At 52.4% G+C, this 24,309-nt stretch overlaps 1 pseudogene; it reads right to left on the bottom strand.

Annotated features, from left to right (window-relative positions):
• Window positions 1–9,419: 9,419 nt before the first annotated feature.
• LOC136524296 (protein Rf1, mitochondrial-like) lies at window positions 9,420–22,948 on the bottom strand (annotated as a pseudogene).
• Window positions 22,949–24,309: the final 1,361 nt, after the last annotated feature.

Here is a 24,309-nt window from a genome sequence, read left to right as displayed (position 1 = left end):
TTCAATAGCTGATTGTAACTGTTGCCTGAATACCTTGCACTCATTTGTACTGTGTGAAGTTGCATTGTGCCATTTGCAGTACAAAATCTTCTTCAACTCTTCTGCCGATGGAATCACGTGATTAGGTGACAGCTTAATTTGGCCCTCTTGAAGCAGAAGATCAAATATCTTATCGGCCTTGGTGATATCAAAGGTAAACTTTTCTGGCTCTTTTTGACCAAAGGGACATGATATCGGCTTTTTATTCTTAACCCACTCAGCTAAGCCGATAACTGGTTCTTCATCAGAGTCAGAATCTCCTACCTCTTCAACAAATGATACCTTTTTACTCCAGTTCTTTTTAGGTTCAAAAACCCTAGTGTCCTGATCAGAGATCCTTTGCACAAGATGACTGAGGCTTTCAAACTCCTGAGAAACATATCTGTCCTTAAGATGTGGCAATAACCCCTGGAAAGCCAAATCGGCAAGCTGCCGATCATCCAGCACCAGGCTGTAGCACTTACTTTTTACATCTCGTAACCTTTGTACAAAGCTCTCTACCGATTCATTATTACGTTGTCTCAATTTTACTAAATCGGTAAGCTTCTTTTCATGGATTCCAGCAAAGAAATACTTGTGGAATTGTTTTTCTAGATCAACCCAGGTAATAATAGAATTTGGTGGCAATGAAATGAACCATGTAAATGCTGATCCAGACAAAGATGATGAAAATAATCGAACTCTTAACTCATCTCTGTTAGCTGCCTCTCCACATTGAATAATGAAGCGATTGACATGTTCCATTGTTGATGTATCATCTTGCCCAGAGAATTTAGTGAAATCCGGTACCTTGTACCGATTTGGGAGAGGAATTAAATCGTAAGCAGGAGGGTATGGAGTTCGATAAGAATAAGTATTGACCTTGGGCTTTATCCCAAACTGATCCTTCACAATTTCTGCTATCTTATCGGCCCAAAAAGCATCAGCCTCCTGCTGACGAACTGGTTGAATTTCTACAGGAGGTGCCTGCTGACATCCCTCCACATATCTTTGTAGCCCACGGTCTCCAGCAATCGGCATATTTGCCGCTACTTGTGGTCCATTAGCCTGTTGGAAAGGATTCATCGGCTGGACTGCCGATGCTTGATTCTGGAAACCAGCTTGCATATGACCTTGTTGAATCCCTGCAACCTGCTGATTTCGCTGAACTGTATGTCGAACAGGTAACTGTCCTGACCAATCATTATTAGAACTCATCGGTACAAAACTTACCGATGGCTGGTAATTTGCTGATATTGTTGGATAATTATAACCGGTTTGAGGTATGAACTGAACCCCAGTTTGACTCACAGCAGGGGCTTTCTGCTGCATCGGCAGTACGCTCGCCGATGGACTTGAATTGAACGTTTGAATCATAGGCATCTGGAAACCTCCTGGAGTTGGATGTACAGAAGTAGTTGCGGCATATTGAGGCACTTGAGCCATCGGCGAAACGGCCGATGATATAGGCGCTCTTCCTGCTGCATCAAATACTTGAGGTAATCTAGGATTGAAAGCAGATGACTCTGGAGGCATGCCATATCCCCACCAATTAGTAGGAATCTGGTTATTCTGAGACACAGGGCCTGACATAGCCGATGCCGATAGATCTGTATTAAGCTGAACTCGCCCTCCTGGTAACACCTGATCTGATTGTATCGGTGTAGATTGTATATTAGGTGAGCCTGCCAATACTGGAGGGGAAGTAACTTCTGTACCCACAACGGCCGAAGGAGCCGATGGAGTTTTGACAGATGCCGGCTCTGGTTGATGATAGGCAGGCCCAACGTAATGTGGTGCCGCTTGTCCTTCTTTGAGAGTTCGAACCACAGCGTTATGAACAGTGTTGGATAGCACATTGGAATGATTAATCAAAGCATGATTTACTGCAGAATTAACCATCTCTTGAAGTTTACCAGGATTGGAGTCAAAGGTAACCTGCCGAGGTAACGGCAAATCTTGCTTCTGGATGACTTGTCCACTCTTGTTCAAGCTAAACGATCTCAGACAAAGCTGCTTGTATTCTTCTACAGCCTTTTCCATAGCCTGCCTCTGTTCTTCCTTGAGATCTTCTTCTGATACTGCGATGATGTTCCCTGGATCAATCTCGGAATTGAACATATTGATTGATTTGTCCCACTGGGCGTGCCAAAAGATGTGTTGATGCAAAAGTGGATCTGCAAACACAAAGGGCTAATACCCAAATCGATATCCAAAGCGTGCCAGTCGATTTGACCTGCTAATCGACAAGGATGAAGAAACGAACACTTTGGTCCTGACAACAGCGATACGCCCGGAAGTCACGGCCAAGAGGTGCTCACGCGGAACTCGAGAATCGCCGAAGATTGCACTGAAGCGATGCAGCTCGCCGAATCAATGAGAACTCGTAAAAAGAAAAGTATGCAAATTGACGAAGTCGCCGAAAAGTAGATGCAAATAGGAGTAAAAGTTGGTTTTGATATTGATTGATATATATTCTTACATTGCCCCTTACTCCATATTTATACCCTGATCTAAAGAGACACAACCAAACACAACTAGGACACCAATCCCATATCTAAGGAAACACGTGACTCTTACATGAATCATACTCTAACTAATATAAAAAAGGAAATCAACTTCTATCTATTTCCCTGTCCGCCTCAATTACGATGGAAATCTCACCGTCCTCCTTCCCATCGGCATACTCCCTATTTCATCGGCAGTAGTCTTCAAGCCTTCCTTCATCGGCATATTCCCTGTTTCATCGGCAGTAGTCTTCAAATCTCCTCTCATCGGCATCGACAATAACACCTCTAACTTCATCGGCAACGCCCGAATCCAAACCAACCTTTCCATCGACCACCACCAGCTATCGGCAACTATCTTTACAAGCTGGCTTCCATCGGCTATCAAAGTACACAGTAACCTTCCCCTCACCGATTAATCCACTCCGATCACCATCACGTACAAAAAACGGTGTCAACAGATTCTTTCATCTTGATTTGATGGTAACTGGAATACGCATTAAGGAAAGATAGGGTTTCACATCCCACAGTGGAGTCGACGATTTGGTCGATTCGAGGTAATGGGAATGGAACCTTTGGACATGCTTTATTCAGACCGGTGTAGTCTACACACATCCTCCACTTCCCATTTTTCTTTTTAACTAATATAGGATTACCTAACCACTCTGGATGGGACACTTCCTTGATGAATCTGGCCGCCAAAAGCTTCTGCACCTCCTCACCGATGGCCCTATGCTTCTCCTCGTCGAATCAGCGCAGGCGCTGCCTCACCGGTCTAGAGCCGGCCCGGATGTCCAAGGCGTGCTCGGCGACCTCCCTTGGTATGCCCGGCATGTCCGAGGGACTCCACGCGAATACATCAGCATTCGTGCGGAGAAAGTCGACGAGCACGGCTTCCTATTTGCTATCGAGGGTGGCGCTAATCCTCAGCGCCCGGTTGTCAGAGCCGATGGGGTCGACCGGGACCAGCTTGACGGCCTCTGTGGGCTCAAAAGTCCCGGCACGACGCTTGGAGTCAGGCGCCTCGGTGCCAAGTTGGTTGAGGTTGACGATGAGGGTCTCAGCCTCTACAAGAGCCTCGGCGTACTCGATGCACTCGATGTTGTAGTCGTATGCATGCTCGTACGTGGACTCGATAGTGATGACGCCATTGGGGCCAGACATCTTGAGCTTGAGGTAGGTGTAGTTGGGGATCGCCATGAACTTGGCGTAGCACGGGCGCCCTAGGATGGCGTGATAGGTCCCCTTGAACCCAACTACCTCGAAGGTGAGGACCTCCTTGCGGTAGTTGGAGGGAGTGCCGAAGCAGACGGGCAAGTCGATGCGCCCGAGGGGTCACGTGCGCTTCCCCGGCACGATGCCGTGGAAGGGCGCGGCATCGCCTCGGAGCTGTGACTGGTCGATCCCCAGGAGTTCTAGGGTGCTGGCATAGAGGATGTTGAGACCGCTGCCTCCGTCCATCAACACCTTGGAGAGCTGGGTGTTGCCGATGATCGGGTCGACGATGAGTGGGTACTGCCCGGGGTTTGGGACGTAATCGGGGTGGTCATCCCGATCGAAGGTGATCGCCTCCCGAGACCAGTTGAGGTATCGGGGAGTGGCCACTTTAATCGAGAAGACCTCCCGGCGCTCCCTCTTCCGCTGACGTGCCGTGAGGCACGCTAAAGGCCCATCGAAGATCATGAAGGCGTTGAACACCTTGGGGAACCCGTCGTCCTTGTCGTTGTCCCTATCGCCGGCGTCCCTCTTCTTGGCCTCGTCATTGGGGAGCCCGAGCTTGGCGTAGTAGCACCGGAGCATGGTGCATTCTTCGAGGGTGTGCTTCACCGGGCCCTGGTGGTAAGGGCAGGGTTTTTGAGCATATCGTCGAAGAGCCCGGGGCCTCTAAGGCCTCGGGGGTTCTTGCGATCTGCGGCTGCGACTAGACCGGCCTCGAGGACTTCCTGCTTCCCTTGGTGACCCTTTTTCTTTTTCTTGGGGAGGTGGGGAGCCGAGGCCCTAGGGGCCTCGTCCCTCCGCTTCCCCTTGGCGTCGTTGTCGGGGAAGATGGCCCCGACGGCCTCTTCGCCTGAGGCGAAGTTGGTGGCAATGTCAAGGAGTGCGGCCGCCAAGGTTGGCACGTTCTGGCCCAACTCTCGGACCAAGTCTCGGCAGGTGGTGCCGGAGAGGAAAGCTTGGACAATTTCTGAGTCGCCGACGCTGGGCAACTCAGTGCAGTGCTTGGAGAAGCATCAGATGAAGTCTCGAAGAGACTCGTCCGGCCCCTGGCGACAACTTTTGAGGTCCCAGGAGTTCCCGGGGCACACGTATGTGCCCTTGAAATTCCCGACGAAGACCTTTACCAAGTCGCGCCAGTTGTGGATCTGCGAGGGAGGGAGGTGTTCGAGCCAGGCTCACGCCGAGTCTGACAGGAACAACGGGAGGTTGTAGATGATGAGCAGATCATCATCCGCACCGCCTAGCTGACAAGCCAGGCGGTAATTGGCCAGCCAAAGCTCGGGGTTGGTCTCGCCGCTGTACTTTGTGAGGTTGGCCGGTTGCCGAAACCGGGTCAGGAAGTGAGCGCTGCGGATGGCCCTGCTAAAGACTCGAGGGCCAGGTGGCCTAGGAGAAGGGCTGCGGTCCTCCCCACTATCGTAGCGATCACCTCGGTGTGGGTGGTAGCCTTGGGCTGGCCCATCATTGTCATGGCACCGTCGCCTGCTGACCACATCGTGGTCGCCTTGTGCCTCGTGTCGGTAGCTGAGGTGGTCGTGCACCGAGGGGGCCCTGTTGGCTGTCGGTGCCCGAGCGGGCTCGGGACGAACCGAGGCCTCTCTATCCTGCCGAGGCGATGCCGCGGGTAGTTCCGAGGCACCCCCGCACCATCGAGAGGCGGAACTTTTGGCCTGCTGTACCGCGGCGGTTTTGAGGAGATCCCGGAGCTCGCCGCGGGCCCGTCGCCCCTCTGTGGTAGAGGGCTCGGGCATCGTTCGGACTAGCATCGCTGCTGCCGTGACGTTCTGGCTAGCGCAATTGAAGATTGGGGGTTGCTCACTCCCTTCGTCGTTGTTGATGAAGTGGTGGATGTCGCGAGCCCTCCACCATCACCGCGACCTCGCTGCTCCTGCTCAAGAGTGTCTCAGAGCTATTGTAGAAGGAGTCGGTCTTGTTCGACCTTGGCCTGAAGCTCACGGAGCTGCTCCAGGTCTAGGCATCTTAGTTCCTCGGGGGTGGGGTTCTCGTTCCGCGCTGCCGGGGGCTCGATGCGTGGAGGTGTGGCGTCGCCTGCCCCTTGGCAGAGCGGGGAGCGGTTGCCTGCCCCTTCATCCTCATCGCTCGCCCTTGACATCCCGAGCCTGATGTGGAAGCACTCTCGAGTGGGATCGTAAGTGCGTTCGTCGTCGGAGTCGGAGTAGCCGAAACAGTAGTCGCTTGCAGCCAAGAAGCGGTGAATTGCCTTAGGGTCGCAAAACCCAGAAAAGTTTGCTCCAGCCCATGCCTCGTCCTCCTCCGAGGAGTCAGCGTGGGTGTGGGTCGAGGTTGTGGCGAAGAGGTCAAGGGCAAAACGTTGGTGGCGTTCTGAGGGCTCCGCGTGAGCGGAAGCGTAGGTGGAAGCATAGGCGGCGGCATTGCTCAACCCAAAGGGGTACGGGGATGGTGCCATCGCCGGGCTATGCTCCACCGGAGTCGACCCCTCAGGAGGTGGCGGGGCAGAGCTTGATGACGGGGCGTCGCTGCACACCACCGGCGTCCTTCCTTTGCCCAGGCTTAAGCTGGATAGGTCCCCAACCAGGGACTCTGTACCAACAGCCGGGCATGGGATACCGGCGGAGCTCGGCGCGTCGCCCTGAGCTCGTGCGGTGTCGGGGTGGTCCCGCTCACGTCGTGCCTGGCAAGCGTGACGAGAGCGGCGGCCTGGGCGCCGCCTGCGCCTGGGCTGCTGGTGCGTGACGTCGTCGTCGGTCGGTGGGGCTCTGGGCGTGAGGAGTACCATATCGTACTCACATCCTAGAGACATGAACTCTAGGCTCCCAAACCAGATCATCGTGCCGAGATGCAGTGGTCGTATGGGGTCTACCATCCAGAACTCATTGGGATGGTGAAGCTAACACGCAGTTTAGCCCCTATCTAGCGCGCCAACTGTCGGTGTTTTGGAACCAGGGGGTCCTCAACCGGCTAGTGAATTTGAACTGCATGCCCCTAATCCCGGATGGTGATGCAAAGAGACACAAGGTTTATACTGGTTCGGCGATCGGTGCCCTACGTCCAGTCTGAGAGAGCGATCTTGTATTTCTTGCACCGAGGTGCTTGTAGTAGGGGGTTACAAGCTGGGCGAGAGAGGGAGCTAGTCCCAGGTCTCTGCGTGGAGCGGCGTGGGTTGCTTGAGATGTTGATCTCAGGCAGCGAGGAAGCGTGCGTATTACAGAGCGTTGTACGATGCTTGTGCATGTGTCTATGCGTGAGTTCGTGAAACCGTGAGTTCGTCCGATGCCTAGAAGCGGCCCCGGTCACTCCCTTTTATAGTCGAAGGGGGGACAGGGGCAATACATGTGTTCGCTACGCGGCGTCTTGTGAGCGGAGGTGGCGTATCTAAGCCCGGTAGCTTGCCACTGTGGCGGCATGGTCGACGGAGCGGTCTTGTCCTTGATGCACTGGAGCGACGCGCCGATCACGCCCGATCCTGTGCGACGTGGGAGCTCCAGTGATAGCTTGATGCAGGGCATGGCGGACGACGTGCCGGTGGCTGTATGTCGACAGCGTAGAGAGTCGAGGCTCGGTCGGTGCAGAGGCCGAACCATCGTGGGGGGCTCGGCGGGCGTGAATCCCGAGGCTGCCGAGACCCCGAAGCGGATGGCTAAGGCTCGGAGGGAGCAGTTGGTCCTGTACACTAATTCCGAGGCTACATGTACCCGAACCTGACTCTCCACGCCGCGCTGTCCTCGGAGCAGGAGTTAGGTAGCGTCAGTTATGGGCACAGTGCCGAGCACAGCGGCCAGTAACCCCTGCCTAGTCCTGTCCCTGACTGCATGGCGTCGATGTGACTCCCGTCCCGTCGGCCACTCCGCTGTACTGCGCCGACGTGCGGCTGACGTTGCGGGAGTGGTTGGACGCGTTAATTGGACGTGACGTTTTGTCAGAGAAGTCGGTCGAGGCGGTCGTGGCGGAGTCGTTTGCCGAGCCGGTCTCGAGCGAGTCGGAGAATCGGTACCTCGTCCAAGGCCTCGTGGCGCGGGGCCTCGGGTGAGGGGGCCTCGGCGAGGCGGAGAGTCGGCACCTCGTCAGAGGCTGTGCGGCGCGGGGCCTCGGGCGAATCGGAGAATCGGCCGAGGCCTCGTGGTTGTCACTTGGCTTCGATATTTACAAGGTCTAAGCAATTTTTTCGGTTCTTGCTTAGGGTACCCCTTTTTATGGTATCCGACAACATCTTTATGCACTAATTGTTCAATAATGTGTTATGAATTTTAGAATTTGAATGGTATATTTAAAAAAATTGAATATTATGTTCAGAAAATTTGTTAATAAAAATATAAAAAATGGATTGGATTAGTTCTAAATGAAACAATGGTCCAAATTTTTTTGGAATAAATTTATGGTCGAAAATAAAATTAAAACATCCACTTGTGGTCCCTTTCAAACCAAATCAGGTTACGATGAAGGCAAAATATTTTGAAGTTCAGATTGTTTTGTACTTTCTTGAGATCATGGACAATTTTGTTCAGAATTTTCATGATTTGTACATAATAAAATTCCAAGATATTTGTTGCCTGTTGACAATGATGTGCCTGCAGATTTGCATGTATATGCAGTGGCAGATCGTGCCCTTAAATTAGGGAGGGGGCAAAGGTTTTCTTTAGTTTGAGCCACCTGAGACAGCCCACCAAGACATACACCTTCATCAGGATGCTTCGACTGAAATAGACCTGTTTATCTTCTCCAACGCCCTTTCCATCTTCTCGATGACAACCGCCATGAGATGCAGTTTTTGAGGTTAGCGTACCTGCGCGCGCGGAGCAAAGGGGTGCAAGAGCCCAGTTTCGCCTCAACGAGGCTCCACCCCTGCATGTATATAACTTTAGGAAAATTTCTATGCAAATTATATGCAAATCTAATTCAGGTTTATAAATTATGTAAATAAGATCAAAGAGTAATGAACATTATTTTGTACAACGATCCAAGAAAAGTTGCCAAATAAGCAATAAGATTATTTTTAAATATGCTCAGGAACTAGCAATTTTATACACTCATCCAAAATTCCAGACATCCTTTAGCTGCTTACATGGTTAAGCATCGTGAAAACTGTCAGAAGCAGTGGTGTAAGATGGATGAACATCTTGGTGTCACTGTCCTTGTCCCATGGATGCATGTCTGTGCTGCACAGTGCTGCGCCCGTGCTGTTCTTGTGATGCTGTCGGCCTCGGTGACAAGGCCGAGAACTGGGGAGTCCACCTTGTTGGCCGACCCGCTGCCGCTGGACAGCCCGGAGAAGTTGGAGGTGGACCCACCCGACGCCGACGCCGAGCACGACGCCGAGTAGTCCAGGTCCCCTATCCCATCCTGGGAAACCACATACAAACACAATGCACTCTCAATTACAAATGCAGATCCAGAGAGGGCGGGCAAACACACGTGTTTGTGAGGTTAAGTGAGGTACTTCGGCGGTGGCCAAGCACAGCGAAACTAGATTCTATGCAACTGGTACACGGAGTATTCTACAGTAAAATTTTGTTGGTACACTGCCGCCCTATTTATCGCCATGTGTACAGCTGCAGATCGAGCAAAGAAACGGCACTCCATCACCCAAAAGATGGCTGGAACCAACGATCGTGCCAAGCATTTGAAACGAAATGCTCCAATGATCATGATGGTCTTGCACTCAACTGTTGAAAACTGATTTTATTTTTTGGTCAACACTCAACTGTTGACTTCATTGAGGAAACGATACTTTTCAGGCAGAGACTTTGCATGGTGCTGATATTCACCCCTCGAGAAAAGTGATATAAGCATGGAAGTAGTGGAAGCCACAAGTGAGAAATTCTTCTCATCAAGTTTGGAGAGGTAAGCCCCAGTCCTGCTTATGTCACCTCTATGCAACAACCTCCTAACTAGAGCATTTAACATATGTGAGTTTGGAGCAGTACCATTCTTTTCCATTGCTGAAAACAGACCATCAAACTCCTCAAGTGACCCTTCTTCTATGAGATTTTCTGCTATTAAGCGGTAGGTCTCAACATTCGGAACCAAACCATAAGCAGAGATAGTAGCAAACAAATCCATAGCATCTTCCCTTCTGCCACCTTTGAGCAAAGCACCAATCATAATGGTGAATGTAACAATGTTAAGTTGAAGATCCTTAGAACACATGCTCTGAAATATTTTGAATGCTTCATCAACACAATTATTTTTGCAAAGACCATTTAGAATTATGTTGTATGTGTAGATATCCCATTGTGTTCTGCTGTTGATCATATTGACATAGAGTTTCCTTCGCTTCAGAAAATCTCCCGGTCTGAAACAAACCATGCAATATAGTACTATAAGTCACAACTCCAGGTGTAAGTCCCTTCATTAACATTTCTCAGAAAAGGCTATATGCATCATCTATCCTTCGAGCTTTGCAGTAGCCCTGAAGCAAAGCAGGGACGGACCTACAGGGTATGCAGGGTGGGCCACCGCATACCCTAGGGTCCGCCAGTCATAGAGATAGGTAGAAATTTTCAATGTAAAAAAAATTGCATAAGAAATTTTTTTGGTTTACCGAATTGCATAAGAATTTTTTTTGCTGCGCATACCCAGAGGTAAAAACCTAGGTCCGTCACTGAAGCAAAGTATTATAAGTAACTTCATCAGGTTTCAGGCCAATTGAGACCATTACATCAAGTAGCTTCGCCGCTTCATCAATTCTACCAGTTAAGCAGTGGCCATCAACTAATGTATTATATGAGATAACATTAGGCCTTACAGCCACACGTACCATCAAGTCAATGAGCCTTTGGGCTTCCATGACCCGCCCTTCTTTGCATAAGTTACACATTAATGTGTTGAAGAACACTGCGTCAAGACGGATTCCTTGATCCAACATTTCAAAAAATAATTCACCGGCCTTCTCCCATTTGTCAACGGTGCAGAGTCCATAAACAAGGGAGTTAAAAACACCAATGTTAGGAGTCACTCCTTCATTGATCATCTGATTGAATTGGAGCACAACAACGTCCACCTTGCCTAACTTGCATAGTGCATCTATTAGTGCTCCATAGCTGACGACATTAGGACTCAACCCTTGCTGCCTCATTTTGTCAAATATATGCATTGCCTCATCTATCATTGCCTTCTTAGCATATGCATAGAACATTATGTTAAAGATGTGATGATTAGGTGAGATACCATTTCCTACCATCAAATCTAGGAAACTATGTGTCGGGTTCATAAACCCGGGGTCCCTCGTGGACCGGCTTCTACGCCAGGGCTCGGCCCAGGAGGACGGCCTTTTCTTCTTCTAGACCGGCCCAAGAGTCTAAACTCAACAGACCGGAGCACTCGCTTCAGGCCCTGGCCGCCTTCGGCCCATCTTTCCGACCGGAGCACTAGCTCAGGCTCAGGCCAACCCTGAACGGCCTCTCTGATCAGAGCGCTAGCGTCAGGCCCCAGCTGCCTTCGCACGGCCTCCACTCGGAAAGCCTGACCCGAGGACTGCCTCTGACTCCGACCCCGTGTCTCCGACCGGGGTTCATAGAAAACCCTGCCCATCGCTATTCTCCGACTGACACGCCAGAACCGATTGGGGCCATCCGACCGGGGACGCCCGCTCGAAAAGAACCAGGAGGCGTACGAAGGAAGGCAAGATAGGGCTCTCAAGTCAAACCACGGTACCAGTGACCATACCCTGCGGAACAATACTTTACAACCGCCCTGCCACAAACAGTATTGTAGGAGCCGACTTTTACCTCTACAGTATTATAGGCGCCGGTCAAAACACCCGTACGGCAAGACCCCCCATGTGCCTCTGGGCATCAACAGTATTGCGGGCGCCGAAATTCACCATACCAGGTGAACGTGCTACAGCCATGCCCCAAGTCGGCGAGACAACATTTTTGCAGGTACCGACGTCCTCCAGCCTTGAAGAAAGCAGCTCAACCTCCCACATATACCTGACATTCTACAGTGACATCAACAGTATTGCGGACGCCCACCATTGTCCCATCCCCATCGGTGTGGGCAACAAGGCTTAGAAACGTCCGTACCCTTTCTCTCCCTCTCACTTGTAAAGCCATCCCCTTCTTCTAAAAAAGGGGATGTGCTCCCTCCAAACACAGACGGTTAACCCAAGTCGACTTCTTCAAGTTTAGACTCACTAGATCGACATCAACCCCTTACAACCGTAGGACCACCAAGTTCCGACCGCAACCCTTCCGGTCGGAGCCATCCGAACCTCTTGTATACCCCCTCCTTTCTCCTTCTCGTTTGTAACCCCACTACAGACTTTGAGCACCTGGGCTCAGGAATAAAGTCATCAACCGACCCCGACTGGACGTAGGACACGTTGTCTGAACCAGTATAAATCCTGTGTCATTGAGTGCTAGGCCACCTCCGATCACAACGTACAGCAAAACTACAAATATTTACTAGTTGGTCACTTTCTGCACCGACAGTTAGCGCCATTCGTGGGGAAGACGCTGTACGTTCAACACTTTTTTGGTAATCGGATGGCCCATTTCTCCGCCACCCCCGGCGTGGCGGGCTCGAGCGATACGATTCGCTTCGGCTCGATGGATTTTCCTGCACTCTCGCCCGCCGGGATGCGGGCTCCACCCATCTTTGAGCCTTCCCAAGCCTTCCGCTTCGGAAGCCTGGACTTCGTTGCCGACTTGCTCGGCGTACTCCACCTCTGTGAGGAGGTGCATGTTCCAGCACCTGTCGAAGGGGCGCCCTCCATCGACTCCGGGACGCGCGACATCGACGACGCGGCATCTACGCTTCTATCCGAGCAAACTCTCTGCTCAAACCCCGCTGTAAGTAATGCACGCACTGCTACTTACTCTTCATTTACCGTCCCCAATCAAACACCTAGAGAAACTGTGTCGTCCACGCCACAAACACCACACGAACGGTTCCCCTATGGCCTCGCGTCCTCCGCGGATACGTATGCCCGGGGACTCCGAAGGGTGCTGGCGCCTTTCCCCCTCACGTCTGAATTCGTGGGAATGGCAGGCCGCGCTCCTGCCGCTTCCCACGAACCCTTGGATGGTGAGGGCGCGAGCGACGATTCCAGCATCGACGACTTAGCACCATGCCACTATCCGTCCCGGGAGTGCGCCATGGCGGACGCGCCGGGACGGTCGCCGGTCGTTGTGGAATCTGCACAAACTCACACCCCTCTAGACCCACGTGCAGAGGCCCTCGCGTCTGCGCAAGCGCACGCTGAGGAATTGTGACGACGGCGGCAAAACCAGCCACCGCCTGCGCCGGCTCAGTCGGCCTAGCGCGTCGCACCCCACGCACGTGGCCTGGTGGGTGGCACCTAGGGCCACGCTCGTCAGGTCCAACGCGACATCGTGAACGAGGGAAATGATGTCCCACAATTCGCCCGGGCTGGCCAGAATATCTCTGCTACAGTGATGCTTCTACGCGGTGTTCCTGAGCCCGTCGACCCTCAGGAGCGGGCTGTCTACCGGAACCTCCGGGTTTTAGTAGAAGCCGCCGCCGTCCAACAGGCGGAAAGCTCTGCGTCATGACTCCGACACGCGCCCTCTCTCCCCATTAGGGGAACGGGGACGCACCAGATGGATCTCTCTGTTCGCTCGCTGCCACAGCCGCTGGCACCGGCTAGGAGTGCGGTAGTCGCGCCACGGTTCGACCGGACGCCTGCACCGCACCTACCATCGGGACACGAGAGGCCCGATCCGCACCAGGATGCCCGTAGCGCCATTAGCGACCGGAATCGGTCCCAACGTAATAACGATATCCACCATACGGCAGCAGGTGCCACAAATCCCGGCCAAACCACCGAGGGAACCGGCGAAACGCGCCCTAGGCGCAGTCGCCGATCGGACAGCCGGAGCCCCAGCCCCGAGGGCCCAGGGCCTCGGGCCTTCAGCCGGCGCATCCGGAAGGCACCGTTCCCGCAACGTTTCTGGCCGCCCACCAACGTCACCAAATACATTGGGGAGACAAACCCAGGCATTTGGCTCGAAGACTTCTGGCTCGCCTATCGGGCCAGAGGAGTGGATGACGACTTCTTCATCATTCAATATCTTCCCATTTGCGTGGGGGAACATGTTCGGGCGTGGCTCGAATTCCTTCCGCATGACAGCATCCGCAACTGGGCGGACCTCAAGAGGGTCTTCGTCGAGAATTTCCAGGGGACGTACGTCCGACCAGGGAACTCCTGGGACCTTAAGAGCTGTCAGCAAGAGCCCAGCGAGTCCCTACAGGATTACATCAGTAGGTTCTCCAAACAATGCTACTCCCTCCCTGACGTCGTCGACGCAGACGTCATCAGCACGTTCCTCTCTGGGACGAACTATGAGTCCCTTATCCACAAGCTTGGCTACTTGAAACCCCGTACCACCCGCGACCTGCTTGATATAGCCACCAACCATGCCTCCGACGAAGAGGCGGTTGGAGCGGTCTTGAGCGGAGGCTGAGACAAGGTCAAAGCCAAACGCATGGACCCAGACGAGGGCCCCTCCACGTAGAGGGGCAAGAAAAATAAAAAGGATCGGTGTCGGACGGACAGCGCCCCGCTGGTCGCCGCGACCGATCGCATAGTCAAGCAGCCCCATCAGGGACTGCCTGACCACTTCAACAAGCTCATGGACGGTCCATGCCCCAACCACGCCTACCATGTAAAACACCTCTACAAGGAGTGTGAGCTCCTCAAACGTTTACTCCGACAGGCCAGCGGGCCAAAGGAGGGAGACGACAAAGAGGCAGCACCCAAGAAGGGAGGTACGGTAGGCAAAGACGTGGACGACTTCCCCAACGCTGACGAATGTATCATGATCTTTGGCGGATCCAACACTGTCTGGACCAAGCGACAGCATAAGGTTCGCTATCGAGAGGCATGCTCCACTGAGTCGGCCATCCCCTCCTTCCTCAGCTGGTCGGAGTCTCCGATCACCTACGATTAGAGGGACCATCCCTCCCATGTCGTAAGACCAGGACGCTATCCGCTCATCGTTGACCCCATCGTCCGCAAGAAGTGGCTTACGAAGGTGCTGATGGATGGCGGTAGCGACCTCAACATCCTGTACATCGACACCCTCGATGCCATGCGCGTCCCCCGATCAGAACTCCACCCGGCGGGCTCCCCCTTCCATGAGGTAATCCCGGGAGCGTAGGCATACCCGCTCGGGCAAATCGGTCTGCCTGTCATGTTCGGCAGCCGAGCCAACTTCCGCTTGGAGGTCCTCACCTTCGAGGTGGTGGACTTTCTAGGGTCTTACCACGCCATCTTGGGGCGGCCATGTTACGCGAGATTCATGGCAATCCCCAACTACACCTACCTCAAGCTGAAGATGCCAGGACCAAACGGCGTCATCACTATGAGCAGTGCGTTCTCGCACGCCTTTACATGTGACCGTGAACACTATGAGCTCGCCACTACGGTCGTCAACTCATCCGAACTCCCATGGCTCGAGGAGTCATCGGCTCCGGTAGCCCCGGATTGTAACCCACCAACTTCCTCGTCGGCCTTCCGCCCGCTCGAAGAAACCAAGACAGTGGGAATCGACCCCACCAACCCAACCAAGACAGTTCGGATTGGGACCCAGCTCCCGGCCAAATAGGAAGGCAAGCTCGTCGACTTCCTGCACAGTAATCGCGATGTCTTTGCATGGCAGCCGTCTGACATGCCGGGGATACCCTAGGAGGTCGCCGAGCATGCATTATGCCTTGCCCCGGGCTCTAGGCCTGCCAAACAACGCCTGCGTCGCTTCGACAACGAAAGGCATAGGGCCATAGGCGAGGAAATCACCAAACTCTTGGCAGCCGGGTTCATCAGGGAGGTCTTCCATTCCGACTGGCTCGCCAATCCTGTCCTGGTCAGAAAGAAGATCGGGAAGTAGAGAATGTGCGTCGATTATACTGGACTTAACAAAGCGTGCCTGAAGGATCATTTCCTATTACCACGCATAGACCAGATAGTTGACTCCACCTCGGGTTATGAGATCCTCTCCTTTCTGGATGCCTACTCAGGCTATCACCAGATCGCGATGAAAGAGTCCGATCAGCTCGCAACCTCGTTCATCACCCCATATGGTTCATACTGCTACGTGACCATGCTTTTGGCCTGAAGAACGCTGGCGCCACCTACCAAAGGTGCATGCAGCAATGCTTCGCCGACCAAATCGACCCGCCCGACCAGGATGAGCGGCCAAAACCAACGATCGCTGTCTATGTTGATGACATAGTGGTCAAAACGACTCAAGCTTGCGACCTAATCACAAACTTGGCCGCGATGTTCGCAAACCTCCGAAGGTTCAACATCAAGCTGAATCCCAAAAAATGTGTTTTCGAGGTTCCAAAGGGGAAACTGCTTGGATACATCGTATCCGAGCGCGGCATCAAAGCCAACCCCGAAAAGATCACGGCCATCCCCAACATGGACCCCATACGCAATGTCAAGGGCATGCAGAGGCTCACTAGTTGCCTGGCTGCCCTAAGCTGCTTCATCTCCCAGCTTGACGAATGGGGGATGCCGCTCTACAAGCTCCTCAAAAGGACGAACGCCTTCGTCTGGACTGAGGAAGCCCAGCAGGCTCTCGAAAGCCTCAAAACATTCCTAATGTTGGCCCCAATCCTCGTCGCTCCCGAGTGGGGAGAACCCTTCCTCCTTTATGTCGCGGCAAGTAACCATGTGGTGAGCGCCGCCCTGGTCATAGAGAGGGAGGAACCGGGACACCAGCTCAAAGTGCAGCGACCCATATACTTCATCGGAGAAGTGCTTACCGACCCCAAGGTCCGGTACCCCCAGGTGCAGAAACTCCTATACGCCGTACTAATGGCAACCAGGAAGCTCCTACACTACTTCACCGACCACGAAGTCACGGTCGTCACTTCATACCCACTCGGAGACATCGTCCACAACCACGACGCCGTGGGACGAATCTCCAAGTGGGCTCTTGAACTCATGGGCCACGACATCAGATATACCCCCCGCACCGCTATTAAGTCTCAAGCTCTCATGGACTTTGTCGCCGAATGGACGGAGATCCAGCTACCAATACCGGACGTCACCCACGAATACTGGACAATGTACTTCGATGGGTCCGTAATGGCGCCCGGCTCGGGAGCTGGAGTGGTTCTAATCTCCCCGGATGGGAGTAGGCTCCGTTACACCATCCGCCTCCACTTCTCAGCTTCAAACAATGCTGCAGAATATGAGGCCCTTATCAACGGACTCCACATCGCCATCGAGCTCGGCGCTACGCGACTATACGTCCGTGGCGACTCGGAACTAGTCGTTGATCATGTCATGAAGGAGTCCTCCTGCAAAAGCCCCCTCATGACGGCATAATGCCAAGAGGTGCGCAAGCTCGAGGACAAATTCCAGGGGATCGAACTGCATCACATACCTCGAAAGGATAACGATGTCGCCGATTTCCTCGCAAAACTGGCCGCCAGGCAGGATCCATCCCCAAGCGGGGTCTTCATCAACGACATCCACGAGCCATCTGCTCGCATCTTGGAAGATCCGACCCGGACGCACCCCGACGCCCAACCAGCGCCTAGGAGCTCCGACCCTAGTACCTCTACACCACCCGCAAGCATCGCTGTATTGGCGCCCGGTCAAACCGATTGGCGAGTACCACTACTCGCCTACATCCTCGAAGAGGTTCTCCCGTCCGAAAGGACGGAGGCCCGACGAATCACTCGACGCGCCAAAACCTTCGTCGCACTCGGTGACGAACTCTACAAACGGAGCCCATCAGGGGTACTCATGAAGTGTATCCTCACTAGCCAAGGGAAGGATCTCCTCCTCGAGGTTCATGCCAGCATTTGTGGGCATCACACGGCCCCAAGGTCGCTGGTCGGAAAAGCCTTCCGCCAAGGTTTTTACTGGCCCACCGCACTACGAGATGCAGAGGAAGTCGTTCGCATGTGTGAGGGGTGCCAGTTCTATGCCTGGCAAACCCATTTGCCGGCACAAGAGCTCCAAACCATCCCTATCACCTGGCCATTCACGGTCTGGGGCCTCGACATGGTAGGACCTCTCAAAAAGGCCCTGGGCGGTTTCACTCACCTACTCGTAGCGGTCGACAAATTCACCAAGTAGATAGAGGCCAAACCCATCACCAACATCTGGTCGGAAGAAGCAGTCAAGTTCTTCCTTGACATCATCTAACGATTCGGTGTTCCCAACTGTATCATCACTGACCACGGGACTAACTTCACCGGGAAAAAGTTCCTAAACTTCAGCGACGAATACGGCATCAGGATCGACTGGGCCTCGGTCGGACATCCACGAACTAACGGTCAGGTCGAACGCGCCAATGGCATGGTCCTCCAAGGACTTAAGTCACGCATCTTCAACCGACTCAACAAATACGCCAGGCGATGGGTTGCGGAGGTCCCATCGATCCTCTAGAGCCTACGAACGACCCCAAACTGATCCACGGGATTCACACCCTTCTTCCTGGCCTACAGAGCCGAGGCCGTGCTGCCCTCCGACCTCGACCACAACGCACCAAGAGTGAAGGCTTTCGACCGTGACCGAGCCGCGGAGGCCCAACAAGACACAGTCGACCTACTCGAAGAGGCCCATGAAGCAACCATCATCCGCTCCGCTCGCTACCAACAAACCCTCCGCAGGTACCACGAAAGGAAGATCAGAGGAAGGATTCTCGAAGTCGACGACCTCGTACTCCGGAGGACCCAATCAACGAAGGAAAAACACAAGCTCTCTCCACCATGGGAAGGACCCTACATGGTAACCGAAGTAGTCCGACCGGGCACCTACCGACTGGAGGACAACAACGGCAACCTTCTCAACAATACTTGGAACATTGAACAGCTACGTCGTTTTTTCCCCTAAATTTGGCCTAAACCACTTTTTTGTTAGAACACGCTCCCGTAAGAGCACCCCTGCCCGAAACACTTTCTGCCCGGGTCGCTCAGGGGCTCCATGTACAATACTAAAATATTACCTCTCTTTTTACTATCGCACGATAAAGCAACTATGTCCCCAAACAGAAGCACATTCCGTTCCCTATCACAGGGAACAAATATCGTGGTTCTATCACAAGGACAGCACGAATGTATTCGTTAATACGGAAAACTATTCACACAAGGATTCACCCACAAACCTAAACTATTGCATTCTCTGCTGCTACAAATACTACCGCGATCGCTCAACGACGTCGCCTAGGAGGCCAAAGAAGAAACCGAAGGCAACCACCAGGGACCCGCTCATCTCCGCTCCTTCCACTTCGACGAACGCAATAAATACCTTCAGAGCGTCCTCAGCAGAAGAACATGGAGCCCCTGGCTGGAGGCACCACCACACGAAACCTCTACCAAGAGACCAACCCGCCTTCTGAGTCGATCGATTCACTCAGAATAAACACCTAAGATACAGGTCCCGGTCAGACTTTTCCGACTGAAGCTATCCAAACCTCGTCTCTCAGGTCACCAAGGTGAGCATGTGTTCATTAATACAAACAGTTCACACAAGGGCTAACCCACGATTGACAAGCACAGGTCCCGGTCGGACGTCTTCGACTGGAGCTCTTTGAACCCCGTCACTCCAGTCACCATGGCCAGACCTGGAGAGATCCAACAACGAGATCTCCACCAAGAGAGATCAACCAGCCTCCTGAGTCAATCGATTCACTCAGGATAAGCGCCAGGACACAGGTAGGAAGCGAAGGGACGCCCCATGTGAGCCATGCTGACTCTGTCACGAACGACGAGCGCGGGTCCCGATCGGACATTTCCGACTGAAGCTCTCCGAGCCCTGTCACTCAAAACTATCAAAGGTAAACACTGTAAAACCCCCACTATTTCTTTATAATCATTTTATACATCCATACGCGCATTTCATACCATACGCCTGAACCCCCCGGACGGTTAGGGCATGAACCGCCCGGGGGCTCGGGAACTAAGCATCGCACATGCAGCGAAATGCGTCAAAACGTTCTGTGATTGCGTCACGAAGCGATGGTTGCCTCATTCGATATGAGCAACCAAAACAGAGCCAGGGGAGAAAACCACAGATGAGCGCCGTGCGGCCCCCGCCCGGTCTGGCAGACTGGGTCATCTCAAGCTTCTCGTTCGATCCTGAACCTCTCGCCAAGCCCACAGAATCTCCATCGAGGGAAGGCCGAAAGGCCACCCAGGTTGGTCTCCGGAACGACCTAAGCATCTGTCGGGTTGCAGGTAAAGGAGTAGTGGAATGTCACAAGAGGGCTATGCCGACCCCGTCACGAACAACGGACCCGGATTCCACTCGATCACACCCGTTAACAACTCACCGAGCTAGTCTTTCGAGCCCGAGCGATCGGGACAGGAGACAAAACTCAGCCCCTCTGGTTGTGAGGAACTGAGGATGGGATAAACGCACATAAACTCACATCGACCCCTACGAAGGCCCGACAGGGCTCGGGGGCTCAAGAAAAATGCCAAGGACGGCGACCTCGAACTCGCCAGATCCACGACTATGACTCGCCCGGTCCCCGGCGCGCACCGACGCCTGGACCAGCGAGCACCGCCTTGTCCAATCTTTAACTAAACTAACAACGTCTTCGTAACGGCTTTAGACGGCTTCACTGCGCTCCAAAGAAACCCTAGGACCACGACCCCGAACTCGCGTCAACAGGATCGGCGACATCGCTCCTGGGACCGCGACTCCTAAACTCGCGTAACGGCTTCACTAACTAAAACTAACTCTCTTGATCCACGGCGCGCACCGACGCCTAGGTCTACTCGCAATTCCGACTCACCTAATCCCACGGCACGCAACGACACCGTGGTTAAAACAAAAATCCGTCTCAAAAAACATGCACACATGCCCGTTAAAAACACCCCCAGACAGTTCTGCATGAACCGCCCGGGGGCTCGGGGGCTACACCCGCGGGTGCGCTCGCGCGCACCGGCCGGCAAGACGAAAATCCCCCAAGCGATTCTGCCCAAAATCACCCGGGGGCTCAGGGGCTCCTGTTGGGTTCATAAACCCGGGGTCCCTCGTGGACCGGCTTCTACGCCAGGGCTCGGCCCAGGAGGACGGCCTTTTCTTCTTCTAGACCAGCCCAAGAGTCTAAACTCAACAGACCGGAGCACTCGCTTCAGGCCCTGGCCGCCTTCGGCCCATCTTTTCGACCGGAGCACTAGCTCAGGCTTAGGCCAACCCCGAACGGCCTCTCCGATCGGAGCGCTAGCGTCAGGCCCCGGCTGCCTTCGCACGGCCTCCACTCGGAAAGCCTGACCCGAGGACCGCCTCCGACTTCGACCCCGTGTCTCCGACCGGGGTTCATAGAAAACCCTGCCCATCGCTATTCTCCGACTGACACGCTAGAACCGATTGGGGCCACCCGACCGGGGACGCCCGCTCGGAAAGAACCAGGAGGCGTACAAAGGAAGGCAAGATGGGGCTCTCAAGTCAAACCATGGTACCAGGGACCATACCTTGCGGAACAATACTTTACAACCGCCCTGCCACAAATAGTATTGTAGGAGCCGACTTTTACCTCTACAGTATTATAGGCGCCGGTCAAAACACCCGTACGGCAAGACCCCCCATGTGCCTCTGGGCATCAACAGTATTGCGGGCGCCGGAATTCACCATACTAGGTGAACGTGGTACAGCCATGCCCCCAGTCGGCGAGACAGCATTTTTGCAGGTACCGACGTCCTCTAGCCTTGAAGAAAGCAGCTCAACCTCCCACATATACCTGACATTCTGCAGTGACATCAACAGTATTGCGGACGCCCACCATTGTCCCATCCCCGTCGGCGTGGGCAACAAGGCTTAGAAACGTCCGTACCCTTTCTCTCCCTCTCACTTGTAAAGCCATCCCCTTCTTCTATAAAAGGGGATGTGCTCCCTCCAAACACAGACGGTTAACCCAAGTCGACTTCTTCAAGTTCAGACTCACTAGATCGACATCAACCCCTTACAACCGTAGGACCACCAAGTTCCGACCGCAACCCTTTTGGTCGGAGCCATCCGAACCTCTTGTATACCCCCTCCTTTCTCCTTCTGGTTTGTAACCCCACTACAGACTTCGAGCACCTGGGCTCAGGAATAAAGTCATCAACCGACCCCGACTGGACGTTGGGTACGTTGCCTGAACCAGTATAAATCCTGTGTCATTGAGTGCTAGTCCACCTCCGATCACAACGCACAGCAAAACTATAAATATTTACTAGTTGGTCACTTTCTGTACTGACACTATGCATTTCAAAAAGAGCACCTTTGGTAGCATATCCATGAAGCAAAATGCCATAGATAGTTACATCAGATTTTATGCCCTTCCTAATCATAGAATCAAAAAAAAATTCTAGCTTCTCTGTATCTTCCATTTTTGCATAGGTAGTCCAGCAGCAAAGCATAAGTAAAACAATCTGGCTTTAGATCATGTGTGGACATTTCTTCAAGCATACGGACCACTTCTTTCCACTGTCCAGTAGAGAGGTATCCATGGATCAGAGAAGTATATGTTTCATTATTTGGCTTAACACTTTTATTAATCATCTGCTTTGCACAGGACGTCAATTACTGTGCCATATGTCACAACATCTGGTGCAATCCCCTGATCCATCATTTGAAGAAACATGTTGTAAGCTTTGTCCACTTTACCCTCAGTAAAGAAACCGTTGATGACGGTGTTGTAGGACACCACATCCGGTGGGCAGCTCCTACCTTGATCATCAGCCATCATGTGCAGAAGCTCAAGTGCCTCCTCAGTTCTCTTTACATTGCAGAAACCTTTGAGAAGTATGTTGTATGAAACTACGTCTGGCGCGCAGCCAAGCTCAGGCATTCGTTGGAGCAAAACGCCCATGGCCTCACCCACCCTCTTTGCGTCACATAGACCTTTTAGCAGTTGACTGATGACTACTACGTCGTTCACCCTCTAGCCCATCTTAAGGATGAGGCCAAAGGTGGCGAAGCCATGCTCTAGGCGGCCCATGCGGCAGAAGCAGCCGATGAGCACACTGTAGGAGCAAGCGTCTGGAGCCACCTTGATGGAGCAGTCACGTATCATCCGATTGAAGAGCGAGACGACGAGCTGGGATGAGGCTGGAGAGCATCGGGCGCGCGAAACAACGGTTAGCAGGTGGTTGAAAGCACGAACCGAGGTAGGCCTGACGCAGTGGAGCAATTCGTCGAACAGCTTGAGCGCGTAGTCGAGGCCGAGGCTTCCCGAGCGGGTGCGGCCAGCGATGACGCGCTCCAACTCCAAGCACCGGTCGGCGGCGGCGGCGCTCACGCGGCGCGACATGCCAACGGGGCTCGCGCGCGCGCTACTGGCACTGGCACGGACGGCTCCGCGCCACGCCATCCTCTGGATCGGCAAAGCAGAGCAGCTCGCGTGCGTTGGGTGGGCGGAGCAGCCCGTGCCGCGCCGTGGAGTGCGTGACGGTGTGCACTGGAGGGAGTGGTGGGCGGCCGCTTTCCTGTCTCGGACTGTTTTTTTTTCCAGCATCGGGAGTTAATTTACTCAGGCGGTTCCTTGTACTCTGGTCTGAACCTTGAGGGCTCTGTTCTGTCTTCCCTGTAAGCTGGTTCTTTGTTTAAACTTTGTTTATTACTCAGTGGTTCTTTGTTTATGTTTATGTTTATACTAAGTAGCGTGTCCGTGCGTTGCTACGATACAGCTAAACTTTTATATTAAAAATACATGGATCACACGATAAGATAACAATACTATAAAATTAAATATCGACATTAAAGTGATATCTAATCCAAAAGGCAAAGTTCGTGAAAGTAACACTGTCACGAAGCGCGGCGTCGTAAGCTCACAAACTCTACTGTATAGACTTTTCAATGATGCGACTAAGATAATGTTTTATATCGGTAGAAGAAAATCTCCGATATCTATTTCTTTCGTACGTCAATAAATCCACGAATAAATTCTGTCGCATCTTCGTACCATCCTGTACACAAGTTCGAGTATATATATAAATATTAGTTTCTATCACATAAGTAATACTGCGTGTCTTGAAAAATCTTTCACAATATCTTAAGTATGTTATACTCACCGTATAAATATGTGTGGCTTTAGGACCATTTCATGCAGATATATACCGTAGAATAAGGTATCCACTTGAGTGTCTATGACAAGATTCACTATCAGCAATATATAGAAATAGTTAAATCATAGGTATTATTATTGCAAGCGACGGGTAAAAGTAATTAGAGGTTATCATAATTGTACATTTGATTCTTCCTAGTTTTTTTAAGATGATGATGTCCTAAGGTAAACTTCAAAATATATCATTTTCATGCATTGTGTCTTGGTACAAGCTAATTCACTATAAAATAATAATTGGAATTTTCTCTCTCAGTTCGAAATTATAAGACATTTTGGTTTTTTTAAATATATTATTTTAATTATGTATATCTAAGCATATAAAAAAAGTTATATATCTAGAAAAGCCAAAGCGTCATATAAGTTGGAATTGAGAAAGTAATTTTTCGTAGATTCATAGGTCCACTCTGAATTAGTAAGAAACACTTTCACAAGGAGAAATTATCTGCTCAGGAAACCACAAATTCAAGTTTTGCCCCCATATAACACAAAGGTTTTTAAATTTGCTTCACAAAGTCCATCGTCAACTCTTCACTGAGGTGCGATGGCTG

This window comes from Miscanthus floridulus, chromosome 18 (assembly GCF_019320115.1).
Source record: "Miscanthus floridulus cultivar M001 chromosome 18, ASM1932011v1, whole genome shotgun sequence".
NCBI lineage: Eukaryota > Viridiplantae > Streptophyta > Magnoliopsida > Poales > Poaceae > Miscanthus > Miscanthus floridulus.
The sequence above is the reverse complement of the archived record's forward strand: the minus strand, read 5'-3'. Positions and strand labels throughout refer to the sequence as shown.